Here is a 24,937-nt window from a genome sequence, read left to right as displayed (position 1 = left end):
TTACTGAACTGAATCAATTTTTAATAAAATATGCCATATGATTCTAAAAATTCTGAATAACATATTGACGTAACCAATTTCAATTTCGGAGGCCAAAAAGGCTTTTAATTTTCAGATCAAAGCAGAATTCCAGACAGATATTTCTACAAGTAACAGATAGAAAGCCAAATAACATACAACATACACAATTAGCACATAATTCCATTCTAAACACTTAGTTAGCATTCTTAATTACGGATTAGTAGTTAATTATGGATTGGGGTTGTTACATCTAAGGTACGTTTTAACTTGTGCATTGAGTATTTGTGTGAGATTTTTGAGAGATTATTCAACTGACTTGATCGTTGGAGTCCTCCCGGGTAGACGAACCACTGCAGTATTCTCATTTTCTTATTGGCAGGTGGTTGGCTTAATCTATTCTGTCGTGTGCTCTCTAGCTAAGTACCTTGTTTGGTTGTATTGCTGGAAATCAATACCCACACATGAAAAAGTTAAGGTGAAAAAATACATCATTGTCTATTAACCTCAATTAGTTTGGCACATACAAAATAATAATTTATCTCCTAATTTTATTCTTTTAATTTCACCTTTAATGATGTGGCACTAGGGAAGTTAAAGATGAGAGGGGGAGGGGTGTGGAACAGCTTCGTATAAGAGTGTGCCATATCATTGAGGCTTGGTTTGGGAAGTAGGTTGGCTTTTTGGCTTTTTGGTTTTTTTGGCTATTTTAGCCTGGGCTAAAAAGCTTGGTTTGGGAAGGACTTTTTGGCTTTTTGGCTTTTTTGACTTTTTTTGTGAGAGAAGAATGTAATGATTATAGGTTGGATGTGATGTTTTGTTTGTTATGGCTAAAATAGCCTATTTTGTTTTTTGTGGCTAAAATAGCCAAAAAAGCCTGAAAACCATCTTGCCAAACAGAGGCTGAAGGTAAAATTAGATAAACAAAATTAAAGAGATATAACACCATTTTATAAAATAAGTAAATCATGAGCAAAAACTAAAATAAGCAAAGAAATCTGCCCCAAAAAAAATATTAAGCAAGGTGCCAACTTAAAACCTCAAGCAGAAGCAAAAGAATAAAAAACACCCAAACCCAACAAATCCAAACCACCGACACTAACACAACAATAAAACAACCAGCCAAGCAAGGTAGCAGAGCAGCACTATAAAACAGCCCAAGTCACAAAAACAACAGAACACTAACGAATAATAACCACACGCAAAATTCAAGGGGGTTTACCAGTATTTTTTCAAGGGGAGATTTTGGTTCAATTTTTAATACGTCTTTACAAAGGGTGTGCGTGAAGTGAAGGTGTTAATTTAATAATTAATTATTAATTTTTGTTGATAAAAAAAATTAAAATAAAAAATCACCACACATAAAGTGGCGAAGAATATCAATGTATCATGGAATGCGATAAGCGAATATATATATACACTAGTGAATTATTCGTGCCTAAAGATATTCATATTTTTTTTAAACCACAAAAACAATCCTATACTGATTAAATGGTGAAATTTAATTTCGTACCAAAAAAAAAAAAAAAAAAAATCCTACCGCATATGAGTTGTGAAATTAATGTGAAAATCATCAATTACATCAACTAAAAATAACTTGAGATTAGAAAGGGATCTTTACTAGAAAATGAAATTATCTTGAATGTCTCGTACTATCCAAATTCTATGGAAGATGTTTGCTAATTTTTTCATTTTAAAGGTTTTTGGTTTAAGATCCCTAGTAATAATTTTTTAGAAGGACAACCCAATTATTATTTTTTTAAAATATTATTTAGGTCCTCTAAAACACATGGTGACAAAATTCTGTAACTTTTTTTGACTAAAAAATTTCAAAATTCTATAACTTTTGATCTAGATTTCTATTATTTATAAAATTTATATTTTTGAAATATTTTCATCAAGATCTATAAAACAATATCCATGATGAATACAATTTTTTTTTTTTTAATGTTTTTTTAAGTTGACGAAATTTCATTGACCTAAGATAGGTTAGTGAAATTTTTATAGATCTGGTTTGAAAGATTTTGTCAATAAAATTTTTTAAATATAAATTTTACAAAAAATGGAGATGTAATAAAAAAAAATTACTAAATTTTAATATTTTGAAATTACTTAAACAATGTAAAAGGTGAGATAAAGAAACCTAAGCTACTAAAATAATAATACTGAGGGATTTTAACTAGGAAGAAAAATTATCTTGGATCCGATGTCATTGTGGTGCAGTCCGTGGGACTCATTTCAGGTCCTATTTTAATGATCTGAACTGTTTAAATTTAGAAAATATCGAAAACAATATTGTTATAAAAAATCAAATTGATCGGATATCAATAATATTTTTATCAAATAGCATTTGTATTCTGTTTGATACATACATATTCATTTTATATATAAAGATGTGATTTGATGAATCGGTTATTGAGATTCAATTAATTTTATTTTTTACAGATATATTGTTGTCTATATTTTTTAAAATTTAACGATTCAAATTATCAAAATAGAATTTAAATTGAGTCATACAGGTCGCACAAGAGTGATACTATATCCAATTATCTTGGACATTTTCTATTACCCAAACTATATAGAGAATGTATTGCTAATTTTCTCCATCCAGGCCTGAATCCAATTTCAAATTATATTATTCAAGCCCCAAAAATTTTCAAATTAAATAGTTGAGCCCGCCCAAATTCCACAGATATCTATAAGAAGGCGAGACCTATCCATGGGCTGAACTTAAAAAGTCTAAAAATGTGGGCCTGTGGGCCGAACTCCATCAGCCTTTTTCAGGATGAGAAACCCTAATCGCCAAAACCCTTTATTTAAACGTTGTTTGCTGTGCAATGCTTTGCCAATCTCGATCTTATTGAAAGCGATGATTTCCTTTCACCTTCTCGATTCATAGGTTTGTAGATCTCTTGATTTCAGTTTTTATATTCGCCTACTGCTTAATATGTTCGATTATATTCATAATCTGTTCTTTTTTGACGATTCGATTAGATTATGATACTCACAATTAGCTCTTAAATGTACAATATATTTTTGATTGTTTGCATTTGTGTACACTCTCATTGTGTTGCAATTTAGAATGCACAAGGAGATATAAACAGATGCAGAAAGTGAGAAGGTTGGCTTACCAGCCCATTGCATATCTTTCTTTTATTGCCTTGGCGTCAAATGGACCTACCGATATTCAAATCTCCCTTCTTCTTCTTTTTTTAAATGATTGTTTGTGTATTTGCTTGTTTTCTAAGCATTTATTTACTCAGTAGAATCATATAGTCATAATTTGTTTGAAAAAAATGGCAATTGATGATTGTTGTCTTATCCTACACACTGATTAATCGTGTTGATTACAACTCCGCTTATTGTCTGATGCCACTACTTGAATTCAATATATATATATATAGTAATTGTTTACTTAAATTTTATTTTTCTGATTTTGATTTTTGTTTATGGTATTTCTGTTATTAAATCTTTATATTTTTGGTTGATGCTATATTTTGGTGTTTGAAGTTTGTGTTCAAATGGGTAATTGGGTGGTCTTATGTTGGAGTGCTTTTTATTTTCTTGTTTTATTTGTTTTTTAATTACTTCTGGTTTTCATGTGGGCTCAAGAATAGTGTAGTGTTCTTAGCTACTTTTTTCAGCAAATTTGTAGGAACAAAATTTGGTTAAAAGCTTGATTTGATTTGGAATACTCCAATTTGTTTTTTTCTTGAAAATTTCTAAATATATCCTAAAATCATGTTTTAATCATTTTTTTATGAAAGAAAATATCTTCAATCTTTGCCCTTTTTAAAATTTCATCAAATGTTAGTCAAAATATAATTGTTGAGAATTTGGTGAATAGTTTGGTTCATCTTTGATTTGGTGAAAATTGCCCATATTTGACAAAATGGTTGGAACAGTTTTTGGAAATGCTCTAAAGCATCTCCCCTGCTTATTTTTTTTCTTCATAAAATTTTAAATTTTGATGAAATAGTGTTAAAAAATCATCTCTAATCTTTTCATCAACTGTTTATATCAAATTAAGAGAGTTTTTCATTGAATTGAGATTTTATTAAATCCAAATTTGATGAAAATTTAAAAAGATATAACATTGAAGATGCATTTTATCTATCAAATTTGATGAACGGGAAAATCTGTGTAAGGATGGAATTTTTTAAATGATTTTTATGAAAATTTGATGAAAGAATATTACATGTCAAATCAAATCTTTTACTCCAATATCTAATCAAATTAGATTAAAATGGTAGTCAGGGTTAGAGATGCTCTAATATGAAAAATAAAAAGTTTGAATTATTTTATGAACTTTGATGAATGATGTATTCTTTTAAATGCTATTAACAATTGTTAACATAAGTTGTTTAACAGTCTACACCTGTAAGCGTGTTTCAAATAGTTGTTTGGTCTTTGGTTTACACCTAAACCAAATGAAACCAAAACCATGCTCATCACCAATTGTAGGATGGGAAGGCATGTGATGTAATTAATCTTATCCTACACTCTGAATTTTATGTAGACTACAAACTCCGCTTATTATCTGATGCCATCCCTTCTCCTATAAAATGTGTTTTCTAGGTTGAATGGGTTGTTGTTTTTCTTAATCTTTTTGGGTGTTAATTTCTCTATTTTAAACAATTATGATGGAGGAATAATTTTTGCATTATTTATTGGGAAAATAACCAATTGGTTAGGATAAAAAAATAAATATCAATTTGATGTAAAAATTTATGAGTTTAATGTATCAAAGTTTTCTGTAAGAGGGGAATGTTAGGAATTATGAAAAAAAAATCATAGAAAATGATAATGAAAGATTTTTCACCCTTTGATTACAAGTACAATAAAACACCATACACTAATCAAAGGATGAAAATTTTTTATGAAACATTTCATGATATTTTTTTTCATGATTCCTAGTATTATTATTTCTTGTAAGAGTAATGCTAGGATTATGAGAAAAATATCATGAAGATGATCATAAAAGATTTTTCGTCTTTGAATTACAAATAGAATAAAACACTACACATTAATCAAATATGATATTTTTTTTATGATCCTATTATTCTTTTTGAAAGAGTAATGTTAGGATCATGGAAAAAATATCATGAAGATATCCTGAAAGATTCTTCACTCTTGGATCACAAATACAATAAAACATCATACTGATCAAAGGATGAAAATTTTTATGAAGCATTTCATGATATTTTTTCATGATCCCTAATATTTATTGTTTCTGTAAGATTACTGCTAGGATAATGAAAAAAAAATATCATGAAAATGATCATGAAAGATTGTCCATCATAAAAAATATATATATATATATATATATTTAATGATTTATTTTTTTGCGATTGATTATGTAACCGTTGCAAAAAATTACTTTTTACATTAAAAAAATCACAAAATTATTTAAATCAATTGTGTTCTTAACTTTAAATTTTTTTTAAAAAAAAAATCATCTAGACCTATCTCTCCCTTTCACTCTTATTTCCCAAATTTGTCTCCAATGGTGGTGTAGCTCATTTCCTGTTGTTGCCTAATCTCTCCCTCTCAAAATCTCTCTCTCGCTCGACTCTCTCTCGCTTGAATCTCACTGTCCAAATCTCTCTTGCTCGACTGAATTTGAATCTCGATTGAATCTCACTCTCACGTGATGAAGATTTGAATCTCGCTTAAATCTCACTCTCACTTGATGAAGATTTCGATCAAACGTGATGAAGATTTGAATCTCGCTTGAATCTCACTCTCACGTGATGAAGATTTCGATCGATTCGAAATCGAGATTCATAATTGGTAAGTTACTTTCTATGTATAAATCCAACTCTCTGTCTCTCTTGATAATCTAGCGTGTTTGTTTCATGCCTAGTTGCTAAATTTCTGTGTTGATTTATTCTGAATTTCTGTGTTGATTTCGATCGTTCTTTAATCTGTGTTGTTGATTTAATTTTTCAATTTCTTCTTTATCTCGTTGTTTTGATTGATTGATCCATGATTTTTCCAATTTTCCTGCTGATATGTCTGTACAAGTATATGTAAACATATGTTTTTTTTTTTTTGTTTTGTTTTTTCATTGAATATATGGCCATCTATGACAGCTTGACAGTACAGTTAGCTTACATGTTTAACAAGCCTGTTGACTGTCGTTTGTCCAGTTTGACACAATGAACAGTAATAGTTCCAAACCACAGGTGAAATCAATAATTTACATCTTTTGATGGTATAGTAGTTGGTGTAGTCTTAGTGTGGGGGGATTATTTGAAGGATGAACCATGGTTAAAGCTCCTCTGCAGCTACCTAAAGTATGAACTATTTTATTTGTAATTTTTATTTTCATGTTGCTACGAATCATGACATGTTTCATTTAAAATATTATAGGTTAAATCAATTTATATGTTTGCATGTTGAATTTTATTGATGAATTCAGTAGCTATTCATGACCTGCTGAATAATTTGAATGTGCGAAAGCTTAGGCCTTTTCGAGATTTGGATTGATTACTATGGAACTAGTGAAGATATGGATGATGAATGGATTGTGTCTGGATTAAGATGAAAGCAGTGTCGGAATGTGGTGACCTATGAAGCACGGACACGTCTCTGGAGGCAGCGTATGGGTGTCGGACACGTGTCGGACACGGACACGCGGTAGACACGTGTCCGACACTCGACCTAAGGTGTCCCCTTTTTTTTTGAATTTTTGCAAGAGGACACTCTGTCGGACACGCAAACAGAAAGAAACCCTAACCAGACCTAACCTATTGAAGATAGAGAGAGACAGAAAGAGAAAAGAGTGAGAGAGGAAGAACCTGTTGTAGCCTAGATCGAGGCTAGATCGAGTCCTCTTCGTCTATGATCGAGGTATTTCTTTCGCGTCGCTGTTCGTCTCCTCTCTCTTTGTGTTCGTCTCTCATCGTCTTCGTCTCCGCTCTCTGTCCATCTCTCTCTGGTCTCGCCTCTCGCTCTTTGATCGTCGCCGTCGCCTCTCGCTCTGTGTTCTCACCGTTGCCTCTCGCTCTCGCTCTCTGTCTCTCCCTGTTTTTTTGTTTCTCACTCTCTCTTCCCTCTTCCTTATTGCCGTGTCTGGCTCTCCCTCTTTATTCTTTATTCTTTTTTATGCCTTTCTTTTGTAAATAAATATAATAAATAAATACAAATAATATATTTATTTTTTAATTTTACATATAATAAATAAAATAAATAAATAAATAAAATTAGTATATATTTTTTAATTTTACATATAATAAATAAAATAAATAAATAAAAATAAATAAAAATAGTATATATTTTTTAATTTTACATATAATATATAAAAAAAATTATATATATTGAACGTGTCCCTAGCGTGTCGTGTCCCCTATTTTTTAAAAATTTGCGTTTTTGCGTGTCCGTGTCGTGTCCGTGTCGTGTCGCGTGTCCGTGTCCGTGTCCGTGCTTCATAAGTGGTGACTACAAGCTGATTATCCAAATGATGAAGCTGGATAATCACAGGGATAGTGATACCCGAGAAACTTGTACTCTATTTGGCAAGAAAATCTTAGTTTTAAGTTGTTCACGTAAAAATTGATCATTTTAAAGTGTTTTGAGTAATTTAGTTTCTAACTGAACAGTTATGATTTGTGATTGTAATGACCTTTGAACTTGTTATCTCTTTGAAGTGTTAATGAAATACTGAAGTAAATATTTTTATTTTACTTTATTGAACATAAGGACTAAAATTTCATAGTCAGACATTGTAGATGACATAATCGTTAAATAATGTACAAAATGCGGAGTCAAGTTTTAGATGTTTACATTTATTAAAGCAGATAAATAAACAACGCATTGGAGCTATAATTTTGTGCAAGTAGAAGGTGCTAGTGTGAGGAAGGTCAAAAAAGACGTTACTAGAAGAACTTTTTGTTCCATCATTGTATCATATTACTTTGTGTTGTCAAGGCTACCATTATTGGAATGATTCTTTAGGAAAACTTGTGCTGGTTGTTGCTATCTTTGGGCTTCACTACTAGAAAAGAAAAAAAATCTGATTAGGCTAAGTTAGATTCCTCAGTTTTTGAAAACATTCACGGACCAGTTTAATTCCTCAGTTTTTTAACTGTATTTAAATTTATGACAACATCCACAACCACAATCCAGACTACTATGAACTTGCATTACTCTTTCTTTCTCACAGAGATTAGGAAGCTTTGTAAACTTAGCACACTATCCACAATACAATGAACTTGCATCTCTCTCTCTCTCTGAGATTAGGAAGCTGTACTGAATCTAGACAAAACATAACCTTGAATTGCAAATTCAGAAAAGAAAAAAAAATCCAATCGAAAATGGCTCTGTTGTTCCGTCGAGACAAAAAACAAAAAAACTACTGCAAAATTCATGTCCCATACATCCCGTACCTATACCCAATTAATGTCTTGTTAACATAGGTTCATATTGGGGAATATGAAGTCCATATAACGTGTTTAAAGTGTTTGATTCTTGATTTTTAGAAAATTCTATCACTCGTATTGTGTGAAAAATTTCCATCTTTGTGCTTTAGCAGCTTATTTTATGCTTGATCTGTTTGTTACTTTGTTAGTTGTTTTGCTTCGATTTGTGCTTCAGAAATCTATGGATATAACTCTCTCTGTCTGGCTTGACTGCTCTGTTTTTTTTTTTTTTGTAGTACTAAATTTTTTTGTTTTGCTCAATTGGGTTTTTTGGTTAGGATCAATGATGATTGATAAAAACTGCGTTATCTATCTGTAATTCCCTTTAAAGGGATTGAAGATATTCATATTATTCTGAGATCCGTTAACCACTTGTTTTTGGTTCATTAGTTTTTATGTGTTCTTTTTATGGAAGCTATGGATTTATGTGAGCATCAGTGATGAGTAACCTTTTGTTATCCTTGCACTTTGATTGCTAGTGAAGAAAACTATGGGGAATGTTGACTCTGAGATGCTTTTCATTTTTTCATTTTCTGTTTTCTCCTATTTTCTCTTTAGGTTTTGTTTTCAACTTCATTATTGTACCACTTCAAAGTAATAGGTTTTGTATGATGCTTTCATTTGATGATATGAACCACTCCAATGGCCAAACTAACATTAAAGAATACATTTTGAAAACCTTCAAATGTATATTTGTTTGAGTAAAACAATGTACATTTGAATGGTTTCGGTAGTATTATTGTTTGGGTAAAACCTTCACCAGACACAATATAGCTTTGCAAATTTTAAGTAAGCATTATTTCGTACACAATATAGCTTAGACAATTGCTAGAATTAATTTTTCACCAATTTATGTTTTTGAAAATAATAGAGTTAATTACACTTATGTCCCCCTAAGACTAAAAGAAAATAGCTCACTTGTTTGGCTATATAGTGAACCGACGGTGCAGGTTCAAATATTGAAATTTGTTGTGGTCTTTAGATTTTTAGATAATGCTATACCATATAGCTAATAGGATTAGTGGACTCAGCAATAGGTTTGAACAATGTTTCAAAATGAAAATGAAATCTATTTATTCTCTATTTTGCTCATAACCAAAATGGGGCAGTACTCCTAACAGGGCTACTTGTACACCCTAGAAATTTTGGAAGTACTCCAAAATAGAGCACAAAATGGGGTAGTATACTCTACACCACAGACCAGTAGCCATACACCCATTGGAAATTGTGGGAAAGAAGCTAACCTTGATAACCTCGTAGTAGGGAAATCTGGTGACTATAGTGAAGAAAATTACCTCTTTGACCACTCTAGATTGGTTTCTCAAAGTGCTCAAAATCAGAAGCTTCCTTTTTTTCTCAGACGTTAGAAGGGCTTTCTAATTTTCTTTCATTAATATTACAACTTATTGGATGGATGGCTTGGTCCTCTTTTCGTTCATTTTGGTAATAATGCTTTCCCTTTTGGCTTCTTTGCAGTCTCCTCTCTTACTTCCGGACGAGAAAGAATTTGTCTACGAAAGTTGCACACCTTTGCCATCTTCTTCAGGCTCCATTGAGGGTTCTTTCGCATTTGTCTCCGGAAGGTATGTAGACAATTCACTATTTGTATGAATTTCTGTTTTTTTAAAACCAGCGAACTCTGAAGCACTCAATGATGATATCTGCTCTCCTATTTCTTATCTGGATGAGTTTACGTAGATAATCTGGCATTTCCTTTGTTCTTTACTTTAAACTCGTGAAATTTTTAACACAATACAAGTGATATGAAGAAGAGCAGATATCATCATCCAGAACACAATAAGCTGTTAGGAGCTAATTTTATTGTGTTTTTACTTTATTGCCCAATTTCAAAGTGTACTATTTTATTGTCATGTTCATGAGATTCTGAGTATCCTATACTGCATTTCTCAACTATTTTTTTTCCTTCTACATTTATTGGCCAGCGTACCCTTGTTAATCTGAGTATATTTGTATAAGTACTGCTTTATATGTATTTGTAATTGAGTATGTCTTTTTTTTTTTTATTCAGATTAGATTGAGTGTAGAAGTTCCACCAGTTGTTTGTGAGGGTTGTTACAAAAGGGTCATGAATGAGTTTATGAAGCAGTCAAAGGTACTTTTGTGTTACCATCTAGTTTTTGCTTCTATATGGTATGATGTGATGGTTAGACTCACAAAATTTCCTTAATGAACATCTTGCATACAAGCAGGTCCAACAGTTTCTTGGTATTGTAAATTACATGGCCAATTTTATTCCTAATATGTCCAAATACAGGACTCCTTTGGCAGCCCAATTAAGGAAGAATGCTCCCTAGTGAGATGGGATGAAACACACTGTTGCAGTTATCTCTATGAGAAAACTCTCCAAAACACACCCTCCATTGAAAATCTCCCTAATATCTCAAACACAAGTCTTCAGAGCAGTGGGACTTTTGCCCTGCTAACTCTTATTGTGATTGCATGAGGTTCCTCCTTAGTCACACAGCTCATAACAAGTATTAGATAGAGAATCTTTACAAAGAGGTAGTTATCTGACAAAACATAAATTAACAATATTTTATGTGTCTATATGATCATTTATCTGTTGTGCATTTAATTTATGAGTTGTGTTATGAATTCAATTGTAGTTAAACTGGTGTTGTAGCACATTTGCTTACTCTTAGAAAAATTCCTGACTCAAATTCTTAAAATTTCTGTTGCAGGGTGTTCTTTACGCAATTAGCATCACTGACTTGTCCAGCTGAATTAGAAAATAATCAAGTTCAAGTAATTTTTCAATATTCTTAGAGCTGATTATTTTGTCAATTAATGTGCTCTTTGTATCCACCTTTATTTTGGCATCCAAGTTAGTTAACTAATATATTGATGTATATTTTTGCCGGTAGTGTTGAGCGAGTAGTTGATATGATTGAATGGGTGATATTGAGAGCTAAACTGAGAATTATTTATTTATTTATTTATTTATTTTTTTGAGTACTTGAATATATTAGTATTTTGTATAAATATTTTTACAGTGTGTTTGGTTGGGGGGTTTGAGGAGGGATTTGGAAAAGGAAAGAGAAAAGGTACGTAAAACTAAGTGAAATATAGATATGTTTTATTCACATTTCACTTACCTTTTCCATTTTTCTTTTCAAATCTGTTCTCAAATCTCCCAACCAAACAGTATAAAGGATGGTTGATGGATATTTGTTTTGCATATATAAAAGTTTATATTTTGTATGCTCACTTTTTTTTTTTTTTTTTGAAGAAACATATTTTTGTTGAGGGACGTGATGGAAAATAATACGTGAGTATTAGAATTTTACAAATATCACTTTACATTTATTTTATATAATATTTGAATATATATATATATATATATGAGAATATAGGTTGTTAAAACATTTTAGGCATTTTTTTTTTCGACGGTAACAAGGTGGTTGCTAATACATTATAGGTATTTTTTTTTGATTTTTTTTGCGACGGCAAAACATTAGTCGTTATAAGTAGATTAGGTGGTTGCAAATAGTTTGTGACTGTTATTTTGCGGTCGCAAAAAGTATTTGCCACCCTCACATTCGCGACTCCCATTTGCCGTTGCATGAGCTGTCGCAAAAGGTCTTTTGCAGCTGTCTTTTTATTATTTGTGACGGCTTGTAGCAGTCGTAAAAAGTATTTTTTTTAGTAGTGGTAGTATTATTCTTATAAATATAATAAAATATCACGCACTAATCAAAAGATGAAAATTTTTTATATTTCTAAAATAATTTTTTTCTTTAATTTATTCAATGATGAGAAAAAGTAGACGGGCGGTCAGAACCTGATGCCGTGTTGAATGTCTGCAAATTTCCACTTTTGGAATGCTTCTGAGATCCTGGACTATGCTGTATTTTAGGTGCAAGTTCGTAGGTTTAACCTTCCACATTGTTTTGAACACTTTTTGTTTGTGTTTCATATTGATTTTGTGATATACCATATTGCTATTATAGTATCCTTGCATCGTTTGACTTTAAGCTTAAGTTTTTTTTTAGTATACTTCTTAATATGGTTGCTGCTATGATGAAGTTGCTAAAATTATGTCTGGACATATGAGTTGTCTGTGATCACTACTATGCTTCTTCTGAGCAAAATGACTTTGAAAACCAAAGTAAAATCATGTCTTATGTGTTGTCATTGTTATGTATAATTGAATTTCTCATCATGCCTTAAAATGTAATATAGATTTGGTTCCTGTTTAGAAACTAGATTAAAAAAATGAAGTATTGCAAAGGTAGAATTGGACTTAATTATTTTAATTGTATGATTTGGATGATGCATAATTGTGCTAATTGTTTTCCCTCTTTTAGAAACTGTGCCAAATTAAATTTGTGATTTTATTATGTCTGTTATCTATTCTCCAATGTCTAAGCGACCAACCAGAGTGGTGGCCTGTGGTTGTTGTCTGAGGCAGTCGCCAGCGGTGGTGGCTGATGGCGGTGATGGGCGGTGGGTGGGAGTAGGGTATGGAGTAAGGAATGAAAACTTAATTCTGAATATTATCTTATCTAATCAACTTCAAAACATTATAGTTTGCCCCCTCAATTTTCAAAATTACTTCACTTTCATCCTATATAGGATGAGAGTTTTTGTATAAATTTTAATAGTTGAGGGTCATAATGTGTGATTTTAAAATATAAAAAGTTACAATACTATTCAAATGATAGTATATAAGTAAATTTCAAAATTTCTAAATTAAACTAAAATAACATATCATAAAAGAAAATATACTTAATTGGTTTAGAAGGAAACATTCAAAACTAAATGAAGCAATATTTTTTAAAATAGAATTTTTGAATAAATTTTCCAAATAAGAATATATGAAAAATAAAAAATAATTTTTAAAAAATTGAATTTCACTATTTATTGGAAGTACGACGCATAACTATGTATGCATTCTTTCCTCGTTCACAGAGCACTTTGTCTAATTATTGTGTGTCTTACGAGTCCGTAAAACTCGTTTCAGTTTCTAAGCTCATCCAAACTCTCTCAAATGAAAAAACCCCACCATCTGAATGTATTGGAATTTGTCAATATTTTACTTTTTATTTTTTGTTTTGTTTCTCTTCTACCACTCGACATGTGTTTGTGGAGATTGTGGTTGTGGGGTTCATTTATCATTTCTGCTCTTGAATTCACACCAATATTACTCTTTTCAAACCGTAACCATGATAAATGACTTCGACAACAGAAATGATAAATGACCCTAACAACCACAATCTCCACAAACGACCCTAACAATCACAATCTCCACAAACACATGTCGAGTGGTAGGAGGGAAAAAAAAACAAAAAATAAAAAGTAAAATGTTGACAAATTATAATACATTGGGGTGGTGGGGTTTTTTCGTTTGAGAGAGAGAGAGTTGGGGTGGGCTTAGATACTGAAACGAGTTTGACTAGCTTATAGGACACGCAATAATTAGACATAGTGCTTTGTGAACGAAGAGAGAATGCATACATGGTTATGCGTCATGCTTTCAATAAATAGTGGAATTCAATTTTCTAAAAATTAATTTTTTATTTTTTAGATATTCTTATTTGGAAAAATTATTCAAAAATTTCATTTTAGAAAATGTTGCTTCATTTAGTTTTGGATGTTTTCTTCTAAACCAATTAGGTATGTTTTCTTTTATTGTATGTTGTTTTTGTTTAATTTAGAAGTTTTGAAGTTTACTTATTTACTATCATTTGAATATTATTGTAACTTCTTATATTTTAAAATCATACATAAAGACCCTCAACTATTAAAATTTGTACAAAAGCTCTCACCCTATATAGGATGAAAGTGAAGTAATTTTGATAATTGAGGGGGCAAAATATAATGTTTTGAAGTTAATCAGATAAGATAATATTCAGAATTAATTGGTGGGGTTAAAGTGCAATTAACCCAAAAAATTATGATCATTATGGTATTATTCAGCTTTTAATTACATGGCCAATGCATTGCTGGCTGTAACTAAGGTGATCCTGCTGTTACACATTGACAATTCTATTCCCATCAATTAATGACTGCAAACAAGGCTAGGCATTATTATATTCAAAATTTACCATATAATATTTTTGTATAATTTAATTATAGAATTAAACACAATTTATTATATAAAATGGAATATATACATGTAGCTCATATCTCATGTAAAAAAGTTATATCTAATTATGATCGAATTTTATGTATTTAAATTTGTTTTTTATCAGATATTATTCAGAACTCACATTGGTTTTTAAACAGAAATTTAAAAATTTGACTAACAAATTTTTTTTTAACTAATACTAATCGAGAGAGCAATTGGTAATGCTATTTTAAACCTTGGGGGGAGGGAATTGTAATTTTTAAAATGTGAGGGGTGTCAATCTAATTTACCCAATGAGGGCAAAATTAGTATTTAAAAAAATTAATTTGCTGGAGGGAGCAATCTGTAATGAAATTTTAAATCTCAGGGAGGGAGATGTAATTTTGAAAAGGTGAGGGGAGGGAATTGTAATAAACATAAATTTCAGGGGGTGTCAACATAATTTACCATTTTTATATTGCACTTCTGATCTTATTTTAAAGTTCTTTTGTTATATATATATATACTAGTGTATATCCGTACCTGAAGGCACGGTGTAAATAAAAGCACAATCAAAGCACATCCTCAAATGTTTGAACTCAATGTTTGAACTTTCAAGGAAGGAGAAAAAAAGAAGCTTGAAAACAAAAATCTGTTTGGTAAATTTTTGGCAAATTTTCTACAGACTTAAATAAAACGTTCACGGTTTAATTGAGATTGAGATGGGCTCAACTCCAAAATACATTATTATTAACTTCAAAATTGGACACATCTCTATAAAGTTACATATTAAATAGAAGGCTGACTATTGCAAAAAGGAAGCACTGTCTGCTGTACATGAAATCTTAAAAGTAATACAAAATATTATCAACCAACAAATCCAAACAACATATCCAAACATAATCAACCAACAACAGTCCTGAGATGTAATTTTCAAAAGGTGAGGGGAGGGAATTGTAATAAACATAAATTTCAGGGGGTGTCAACATAATTTACCATTTTTATATTGCACTTCTGATCTTATTTTAAAGTTCTTTTGTTATATATATATACTAGTGTATATCCGTACCTGAAGGCACGGTGTAAATAAAAGCACAATCAAAGCACATCCTCAAATGTTTGAACTCAATGTTTGAACTTTCAAGGAAGGAGAAAAAAAGAAGCTTGAAAACAAAAATCTATTTGGTAAATTTTTGGCAAATTTTCTACAGACTTAAATAAAACGTTCACGGTTTAATTGAGATTGAGATGGGCTCAACTCCAAAATACATTATTATTAACTTCAAAATTGGACACATCTCTATAAAGTTACATATTAAATAGAAGGCTGACTATTGCAAAAAGGAAGCACTGTCTGCTGTACATGAAATCTTAAAAGTAATACAAAATATTATCAACCAACAAATCCAAACAACATATCCAAACATAATCAACCAACAACAGTCCTGAGATGTAATTTTGAAAAGGTGAGGGGAGGGAATTGTAATAAACATAAATTTCAGGGGGTGTCAACATAATTTACCATTTTTATATTGCACTTCTGATCTTATTTTAAAGTTCTTTTGTTATATATATATATACTAGTGTATATCCGTACCTGAAGGCACGGTGTAAATAAAAGCACAATCAAAGCACATCCTCAAATGTTTGAACTCAATGTTTGAACTTTCAAGGAAGGAGAAAAAAAGAAGCTTGAAAACAAAAATCTATTTGGTAAATTTTTGGCAAATTTTCTACAGACTTAAATAAAACGTTCACGGTTTAATTGAGATTGAGATGGGCTCAACTCCAAAATACATTATTATTAACTTCAAAATTGGACACATCTCTATAAAGTTACATGTTAAATAGAAGGCTGACTATTGCAAAAAGGAAGCACTGTCTGCTGTACATGAAATCTTAAAAGTAATACAAAATATTATCAACCAACAAATCCAAACAACATATCCAAACATAATCAACCAACAACAGTGATTGTACGGGGAGCAAATATTCTGGCAAGCCCGTACTCCTTTATTCCGAGCTCCGTTTCTGTCCGATCACCTGGAGCAAATAACGGTAAGCTACCTGGCGGTGTGTGGCCGGAAAAATCCTCCGACGATCAAGTTAGCGCACACCTTAGGATAGAGATAGAGAGAGAGAGAGAGAGAGAGAGAGAGAGAGAGAGAGAGAGGAGTGTTTGAGTGTAAGAATTTCCTTACAAAGTGTTTTTCTTTTTGCGTATGGGGGGCGCAGACATGCTTATATACCCTTCTGCGCCCCAAATCTACTCCCATTGGTCTCTCGACACGTGGCTCTGTTATCCCATCTGTCAGCACAAATCCTGCTATACATCACCTAACCCAACTGCCAGCCCACTCTGCTGGGAGCACGGCAGTCGGGCAACATTGTCTCGGCTGTCAACGGCCATACTGAACATGCCCAAGTGTAGTTGATGTCGTAGTTTCCTACTACCGGGCTTGTCACGACCCCAAACCGCCCCTAGTAGTCTGGTGCCGTGATGGCCAGTAATCCGAGATTACCGAAGGCCAACTATCAAAGGTTTAACACAATCAGAGTATAATAAACGGGGCTCACAAATGCGGAAGCAATAAATCAAAATGCAAGTGGTCCATAAGAGCAGTGCATAAGTCCAATGAAATGACATACATTTTTACAACTTGAATACAACAAAGCAAAATACGTATTACATTTTGATCAAAAGGCTTCTCGAGCCGACATATACAAAATGACAATGAATACAAGCCAAGAAGCATAATTTTCAAGAATTGCCGACATAGAAATGACATCGCCGACGTTAATACAAAACAAGCCAACAAAAACCATGGATCCAAACAAGCTTTCAAAAACACATCTAGGCGTCGCCGACGTCCTGCTCATCACCTACATATATATAGAGAGGGTAAGCTTGGATACTCAGTGAATGGTACTAGTAATAAAGGTTTTGCATGAATATAGCCGAAGTCTTTCAAAAACAAAACATGCCAAAACCATGCGAATATTAGCCGAGATCTTTTCAAAGCAAAACACACCAAAGCTTTATCAAAACAAGGGATGAACCGTATTCATCTATCAAGTCTTACAAGTCTCAAGGGATGCTCACTGGCATCGGCAAAACTCAAATCAAGCTTTCCGAACAAACAAGTCCACGCGGTAAACCGTCAGTGGCAAAACAAGGACTGCACGATCCGTAATCGGTTAGCCAAAGGTACTGCGAAAGTTTATAGTCCTCCAGCACAAGAGACTTGTGTTACTTAAGCCCGTAGCTCTTTTTAACACGATGGTCTTGTGTTACTTAGGCCCGTAGCCCGTTTTAACACGATAGTCCTGTGTTACTTAGGCCCGTAGCCCGCTTTAACACGATAGTCTTTCCAAGAAAGGACCGTATCCTTTTATACTTAGTGCTGCGAAAGTTTATAGTCCTCCAGCACAAGGGACTTTTATACTTGGTACTGCAAAAGTTTAGAGTCCTCAAGTACAAGGGACTTTTCAAGAATGGCATCAAAACAAAGCTTTTACTTGATACATCAAAACAGAGCTATTCATTCATGCTTAACAAATACTTTCGTCAAAACAAAGCAAAACAAGTTTTATCAAAGTAGTATAACATAGCTTTATTAAAAATACCACTCACCTAGATCTCCTCGGGTGTGGGCTCAAAGCAAAGATCAAGGACCTACAATCACATGGCAATCACATTCTCAAGACAAGGTTTATATACATGCAAATGATCCCGGCATTCTCACCAGATCCAAGTCAATAACAAAGCAAAACATGCTGGGAGTTTAAACACTGCTCCCGTCTCATGAAAACACACTGGGTACCAACCAAGTCTTTGTCGAGGTCCTACGCCTCCTTGCCGAGGTGTGGTCCTGATGGCCTTATTCAAAAACAAAGTCGGGAAAACCTGGGTTTCCCTTTGAAGAACATGAAGAACAAGATCATGAGGAAGATGAATGCAGATCATAACTTGTTACAAAAACCAGAGATTTCATGCCATAAGTTCAAAACATGGACCTGGGTACCCATACAAGAAGGTCATGCAAGAACAAACGCAAAAACATGGTTTTTGCTCCAAACTTTCGGATCAAAACGAGACTTTCTTCAAGAACAAGCGAATAATTTCTTTCTTTTCCGAAACCAACTTCAAATCGATGCATGACATGCAAAACAAATTCGATCATGCAATGCAGCTAGATGATTCAAAAGAACAACAAGAGTAGGTTAAGATTCTAACCTCAAAACTCGAATCCAACGGTTCAACCCTCGAAGATCAAGCTTGGAAGATCTATTCTCACTCAAGAACTTCTCCTTCCTTCTCTAGAGTTTCTCTCTCTAAAGGCAAAGATTTGAGACAAAAATGATTTGTTTCTAGGTCTGCCGACTGTCTTAACAATCAGCTCAGACACGTGGCACTATCGAGTTGGTTCAACTCAAAAGGTGATTGATTGATTAGACAAGTCTATGACAAAGCGTATGCAGCAAGCTAAGGCAAGACACATCGGCAAGTAATGACATCGGCTGAAGTCAAAGCTTCGGCAACAGGGTAACAAGGACATTGGCAAGGGAGGACGACACTTGACTAAGCTGTGCCACACCTTGGCCGGGGTGTGCCACACCTGCCCAAGGACAAGGATCACTAAGTGCAAAACATCTCGGCAAACATGCCCGAGGTGAAGATGGGGGTCAACCAAGTGGTTCCAAAACAGTTCTAAGTACAAAGGTTCAGAGGCGAACTAAGCTCCAGATGACCTCGGCTACACACCAAGCAAGGAACAAAATCATGCAAGCAATACTTAAACAAAACAAGACAAGGCAAAACTTGCAAAACTACATAACAAGACAAGATCATGCATGAATGTATGCAAGTATGACAAGAGTAAGGTGAGGCTTGCTACAGGGCTTAATTCCAGTCGTGCTCAACTGTATTCCGGCGAAGCTGAGCTGGAGATTAGTGACGCCGGTCAGCCAAAGACCTTCTCGGCCAAAGCTCCAAGCACGGGCCTTCCTACCGGGTCAAGGTGCGTGCATTACAACCTTGCAACGCGTGAGCCGGGGAGCCTCATCTAGGCTGTTCCTCCACTTGTCCGGCCTTCGCTGAACCGAGATTAGATAACTCGGTTCCACGTGGGCTTTGCCATTACCGAGCAATATCACGGCCTGATCTTGGAGCCCAATACCTCGGCCCAAATCTGCCCGGCTAACGTCACGGCCCAATCTCAGATCATAAATCTCCCTCTCAATTGCCTCTTAATTTCGTCCGCAAAAGCGTGACTGGGATTACTTATTTCGACCGGGATAAAACTTCCTCGGTCCTCAGAATGTGAAATGGCGGCCAGGCTAGTTGACGTTCCTGTCTGCAAACTTGCCCAGTTATACTCCTCGGTTGACGTCCTCTTCTTCAAAAGTAGCCCGGTTGACTCAACTCTTCAACCTGTCTCTTCAGTTCTGACGTCGTCATAAATGGGGACACGTGGCGGGCTGCTGTTGGTTCTCGAGCAGCCAACCCGCTGTCTTGCCAGAATTTGAATTTGGGCGGTCTCGTATCCTCTATAAACATCCCCCCCTTCATCTTCCTTGAGCTCTTACTGATTTACTGCCATTCCAAGCAACCCAGAGCTCTTGCCTCTCCTCTGCCATTCCTGAACTCGCGCTCGAAGAGGAAGTGACCACTGCTCCATATTGGTAAGCCCTCCAACCCTTGTTATTGTTATTTTCCTTGATATTTCACACAATAGGGCAATAAAACGTAGTTTTTAGGACATAGTGTAGCAAGCCCGCGGAGGGGGACCCCGCTGCTACAGTTCGGACTCGCGATTTTTGTTGTCGCGGTTCTTAATCTGAACCAAAGAGTCTAAATCTGGCAAATCGTTTTGAGAAACAGATTTTTGAAAAAGTAGTGCCAAACATGGACTGCTTTGCCAGATACAGAGTCGCCACCTAAATATTTTAAAATGGGGGAATTTAGGAAACCCTGACTCGGTGCCGAAGGCCACATGTCTGTCATCACCGGAGTTGTCTCGGCTCGGGAGCTTGGGTACGATCGGGGAAGGTCAGCTATGAGCACCCCATTTCGCCCGGTCCGAAGACCGGCCTCTACTAACCATGATATCTGATTTTGAAAACTTTGTGTTCTTATTCCGGTTATTAGCCTAGAATTACTATGTTATGCGCACAGCAAACAAGTATAGACCAAATCGCTTAAATTGGAACAAAACATTTCATGTTTGTTTTGAAAATGGTTTGCTACTCGCAAGTAGGCTAAAATGCAGGTTTTGCCACCCTCAAGTGGGCTTTTAGAAAAGATGGTTTTGCCACTATCTAGTGGGCTTTAAAATTCACAGTTTTAATGTGTTATCCCAATTTAAGCAATTCGATCTCCATCCACAGGCATTCAAGCAGTTATATCACATAAGCAGCTAGCCTCATGGTAATCATACTGTCATGGCAACACTCACACGCATGCGATATGCTAAAGCATAAAAGCTTACCTAGTACTCCGAGCCAAAACAGAAACTAGTCAGTAATCATATGCATGATCCTAGTTCATGTTAGAAATGGCTAATGCAACACATGCAAAGATGCAATCTAAACAGGCTCGGCTAACCCTAAAATGGCATATGAAATGCTACAAGTAACATGTATTCAATTTGGAATTGAAAAGTACAATGTAGTTTGTATGATGTACCGAGCCCGGTGCATGTCAACAAATGCATGAATGCACGCATGCATAACATAAGGTATGCTAAAATAAATGTGCCCTAATCTACCATCATAAGCAGGTAAATAAAAGGGAAGAAAGAAGTGGAGGTTGGAAGACATGCACACCACGCACATACACTTATTACAGACACGCCCTCACTCGGAGGGACCAAAATAATAATACAGCCCGAATAATTATTACAAAACTTCCAGTCTAATAAAAAAAAAAAGGTGCCAAGGGAAGATGGCCGCAGCCCCCGCCTCGGGATGCGTGAATAATGCACGTTCGATCCAACTTGCCCGGAAACTCGTTGCCATAGCACTACTGCCTCTGTTTTCACTACCTTTTCTTCTCTGAAAACTTGTCAAAGTCCCAGAGAACTTTCTATGAGCATTGCAGAACATCATCGGCTGGGAGGAATGGCCACCGGCCGTGTACAATATCCATCGGCCGGAGATAAAGCTATCGGCACTGAATAAATGGCCGGTCGGCACTGAATGTTGCCGGTCGGCAGAAACTTCCTGCAGAAGACAGTTTTGACAGCAACAAAGGACAGACAGTGTATGGCATGAAATTCCAAGCAAATGTGTGCACCAACACATCCCTTATCATGCTTTTGACTCAAAGGGGGATGTTCCTTGATTCTCGGACCACCAATTGCGCATTTCGATGCGTGATGGCCAAAAAGTCAAGTATGCATTTCAATGTCAAATGCAATGCACACAAAACATACAAGAGACCCAACCTTAATCATGGTTGGTCAAGAGGCGAGGCAATGCACAACAATGCACATGCGACCTAAGCATGCAAGCAAACATACAAACATGCAATATAACTACATGGCACACACAATGCTAACAACATAACATGCACAACGCATTGAAACATGGCATACACAATGCGAGATGGACTTACACCAATGTGAGTGGACCTCGGCCGCACCCACATCAGTGGCCATAAGATGAAAATGAAGTGCCTCGAAATGCGTGCACACGGGCACGCAAACCGAGGCAATGACATATGCAATGCAATGGTTAAAATGGCATATAGAATGCAACATGGACTTATACTAACATGAGAGAGCCTCAGCCACACTCACATAAGAGGCCGATGGATGAAAATGAAGTGCCTCGAAATGCGTGCACACAGGCACGCAAACCGAGGTAATGGCATATGCAATGCAATGGCACGGAAAATGATATGCAAACATGCCAATGGGATTTCAGCACTGAAATGTGGGGGAAAACAGCCCCGAAATGAGGCGAAAACACACCCGATGCATGGAATAGTCCCGAAACATGGACTTTTGGCACCCGAAATGGCTTACAGCTATACAAAGCATGCACAATATGGACATGGAGCATGAAGGCAGAAGCAAGACAGCTCTGAGACAAGCATTTTTACAGTTTATGACATGGCCAAACAGCAAGCAAAGATAGGGCTAAAATGGCATACAAAAACGGCCCTAAACATGAGATTATGAAGCAACTCACAGCTGCTGACCCCAAACATGTTAGGGCCCTTCAACAACATTGAAGAAGGGCAAAAAATAAGCCACTTTACAGAACTGTAAAAATCCTAAAAGCAAACATAGGTATGGCTAAGCTTTTGTGCAAGAAAAAGGGCCAAAAGGTGGCCAAAGAGGCAAGTGGTAGATACAAAGCCCAAACTGAAAAATTCCCTTCTACAACATTGAAGAGGGACCAAAAATAAGCATATTTATAGAACTGTAAAAAGGCCAAAAACAGAAGCATGATAGGCTGCCAAAGCATGCAAAAATGGGGACCAAAGAGAGGATATAAAGGCAAGTATAACATGGAGGTCCCAAACAGTGTTGAGCCCTTCTCCAATGTTGAAGAGGGGCTCAAAATAAGCCTATTTTCAGTTTACATCAGGCTCTAAAACAGATCACGCGCAAGCCAAAAATTCTATGCAAGATTATGGCATTCAAGGAGGATATTGAAGCAAGTGCAAGCTACTGTCCTCAAACAGCAAGAGGTCCTCAATCAAACATGAAGAGGACCTCAAAATATGATGAGTTACAGTTTGGGTCGGAGCCCAAAGATGCAAGCAACTATGGCTTAGATATGATGCAAGAATAGGCTAGAAAAGGGAAGAAGAGGACTCACCTTTGTAGACCAATGAACCAGCACCTCTTGGACCAAGTTTAGGTGCTCCTAAGCTCTGGAGAACAGCCTCAAGCTGCTGGAATGGGCGTTGGATGCCTTGTGCTATGAGTTGATGAAGAAATGCCCCAAGAACAAGGGTGTTTGATGGTTGAATGGGAGAGATATAGTGAGAGATGAAGGGATATATGTATGTATATATCAGATATATCTATATATCTCTGGTTTTTTGTTCCAAAAATCCCAACCTAGACAAAGGGAGAGGAATGGTGCTTATATAAGGCAAGGGAAGCACTTAACTTACAAGCTAAGTAAAGGGAAAGGGTCAAAGGGGTTCAAGGGGGGTGCAAGGCTTCTAGAGGAAGCTAAAACAGCTGGCCAAGCTTCTCCAAGAAGCTTGGCCAAAGGGTTCAAGCTTCTAGAAGGTTAAGGGGTTCAAAGACTCACAAGGTGCAAAACAAACACACATGTGCGTGGGGGATCGATTCTGTACATTCCAGCTGTGCCAGCTGGAATCCACTCAATCTGCAGAATGCTCCGGAAGGTCGTCGGCTAGCAAAAATTGCCGGTCAGCAAAATAAAGTGCCGGTCGGCACAATAAATTGCCGGCCGGATAAATATAGTGCCGGTGGATGGCCGGTAAGGTCAAAAAACGGCCGGTTGGTGTCCAAATTGAAGCCCCGGAAGTTAGCTTTCCAATGGCGCAAACCTTGCATTAAAATTCCTCCTGTGGAAAAAGTTATGCCCATTTTGGTGAAGCCGCGCAGATTCGATCCAACCGGGATGATACCCAACTTCAACCAATCATATCTCCCCCACCCGGACTTGGCTTTAAGAGATTCTTGAGTGCAAAATGAAGCCCCGGAAGTAAGCTTTCCGACGGTGGTGGCCTCATAGCTAAACTCCAAGTGTACAGATAGATAAGCCCGATTCAGCGAGGGCTGCTCAACTCGCTTCTACCCGGATTCATGCCGAACTTTTCCCAAACTAGTTTTCTCCTCTCCTTTCCTCTCTTCAACTCCGAACCCCTAAACAAAGTGTTTTGAAGGATTTGCCTCTCTCCTTGCCGAAGAAACTGAAAATTTGCCCTGCACACCTTTCTCCGCCAAGCAAACCATCAGTGGTGCCCAAGTCTTAAGGGCGGTCAAAAATGGGGTGTCTACACATAGGCTATAGAAATCGTCCCAAACCTCCCACTGTTCATGGTGTTCTTCATTTTCGCTGATGAACTTCGAAGAATTGGGGCGGACCGGGCTCCAGGTCTTCGTTTGATCCAAAAAACCATCCCGACCGAGCAAATAACCTGTTAGACTTAACCATAGCAAGAATCGGGATAACAAAGGTCTTGGCCGCTCAACCGGGCTAAAATCTGGTCTGCTTGGGCGGCCGAGCTCCTTGGTTAGCCTCTACAACCGAGGTGGTTTGGCACTCTAGACGACCGAGCTAAAGTCAAGCTCGCTTTGCGCGACCGCGCTCCCTCTTACACTTGCCCTCCTTTTCCTGCAGAGTCCAAGGGGACCACTGACCATTCCTGAGGCTCCCAAAGACCGAGCAGCCACAAATCACCTGATAGTGCCAAACCACAGCTGAGCTAATT

General features: G+C 35.7%; 2 long non-coding RNA genes and 4 other non-coding genes across 13 annotated transcripts; 5 read left to right on the top strand and 1 right to left on the bottom strand.

The window, feature by feature from the left end:
* The first annotated feature begins 2,750 nt into the window (after positions 1-2,750).
* LOC114307819 (uncharacterized) lies at positions 2,751-11,444 on the top strand. 8 transcript variants are annotated; one of them, XR_014332306.1, is made up of 6 exons: positions 2,814-2,917; positions 5,717-5,811; positions 9,918-10,024; positions 10,471-10,554; positions 10,717-10,964; positions 11,144-11,444. It is a non-coding gene; the product is annotated as an uncharacterized LOC114307819 (long non-coding RNA). The 8 variants fall into 8 exon arrangements; XR_014332304.1 differs by having other exon boundaries at positions 2,820-2,917; positions 5,678-5,811; XR_014332301.1 differs by lacking the exon at positions 5,717-5,811 and having other exon boundaries at positions 2,751-2,917.
* Positions 3,314-3,395, top strand: LOC114307890 (small nucleolar RNA R16). The gene has a single exon (XR_003645273.1). It is a non-coding gene; the product is annotated as a small nucleolar RNA R16 (small nucleolar RNA).
* Positions 4,488-4,569, top strand: LOC114304693 (small nucleolar RNA R16). Its single transcript, XR_003644108.2, has one exon. It is a non-coding gene; the product is annotated as a small nucleolar RNA R16 (small nucleolar RNA).
* Positions 6,535-9,920, bottom strand: LOC145792636 (uncharacterized). Its single transcript, XR_014332309.1, has 2 exons — positions 7,463-9,920; positions 6,535-6,591 (listed from the first exon to the last, which is right to left on the bottom strand). It is a non-coding gene; the product is annotated as an uncharacterized LOC145792636 (long non-coding RNA).
* On the top strand, positions 8,717-8,807 carry LOC114307889 (small nucleolar RNA snoR27). The gene has a single exon (XR_003645272.2). It is a non-coding gene; the product is annotated as a small nucleolar RNA snoR27 (small nucleolar RNA).
* On the top strand, positions 8,870-8,958 carry LOC114307888 (small nucleolar RNA snoR26). The gene has a single exon (XR_003645271.2). It is a non-coding gene; the product is annotated as a small nucleolar RNA snoR26 (small nucleolar RNA).
* Positions 11,445-24,937: the final 13,493 nt, after the last annotated feature.

This window comes from Camellia sinensis, chromosome 6 (assembly GCF_055761805.1).
Source record: "Camellia sinensis isolate YWXY chromosome 6, ASM5576180v1, whole genome shotgun sequence".
In the NCBI taxonomy this organism is placed as follows: domain Eukaryota; kingdom Viridiplantae; phylum Streptophyta; class Magnoliopsida; order Ericales; family Theaceae; genus Camellia; species Camellia sinensis.
This window is presented reverse-complemented; position numbering and strand designations above follow the sequence as displayed.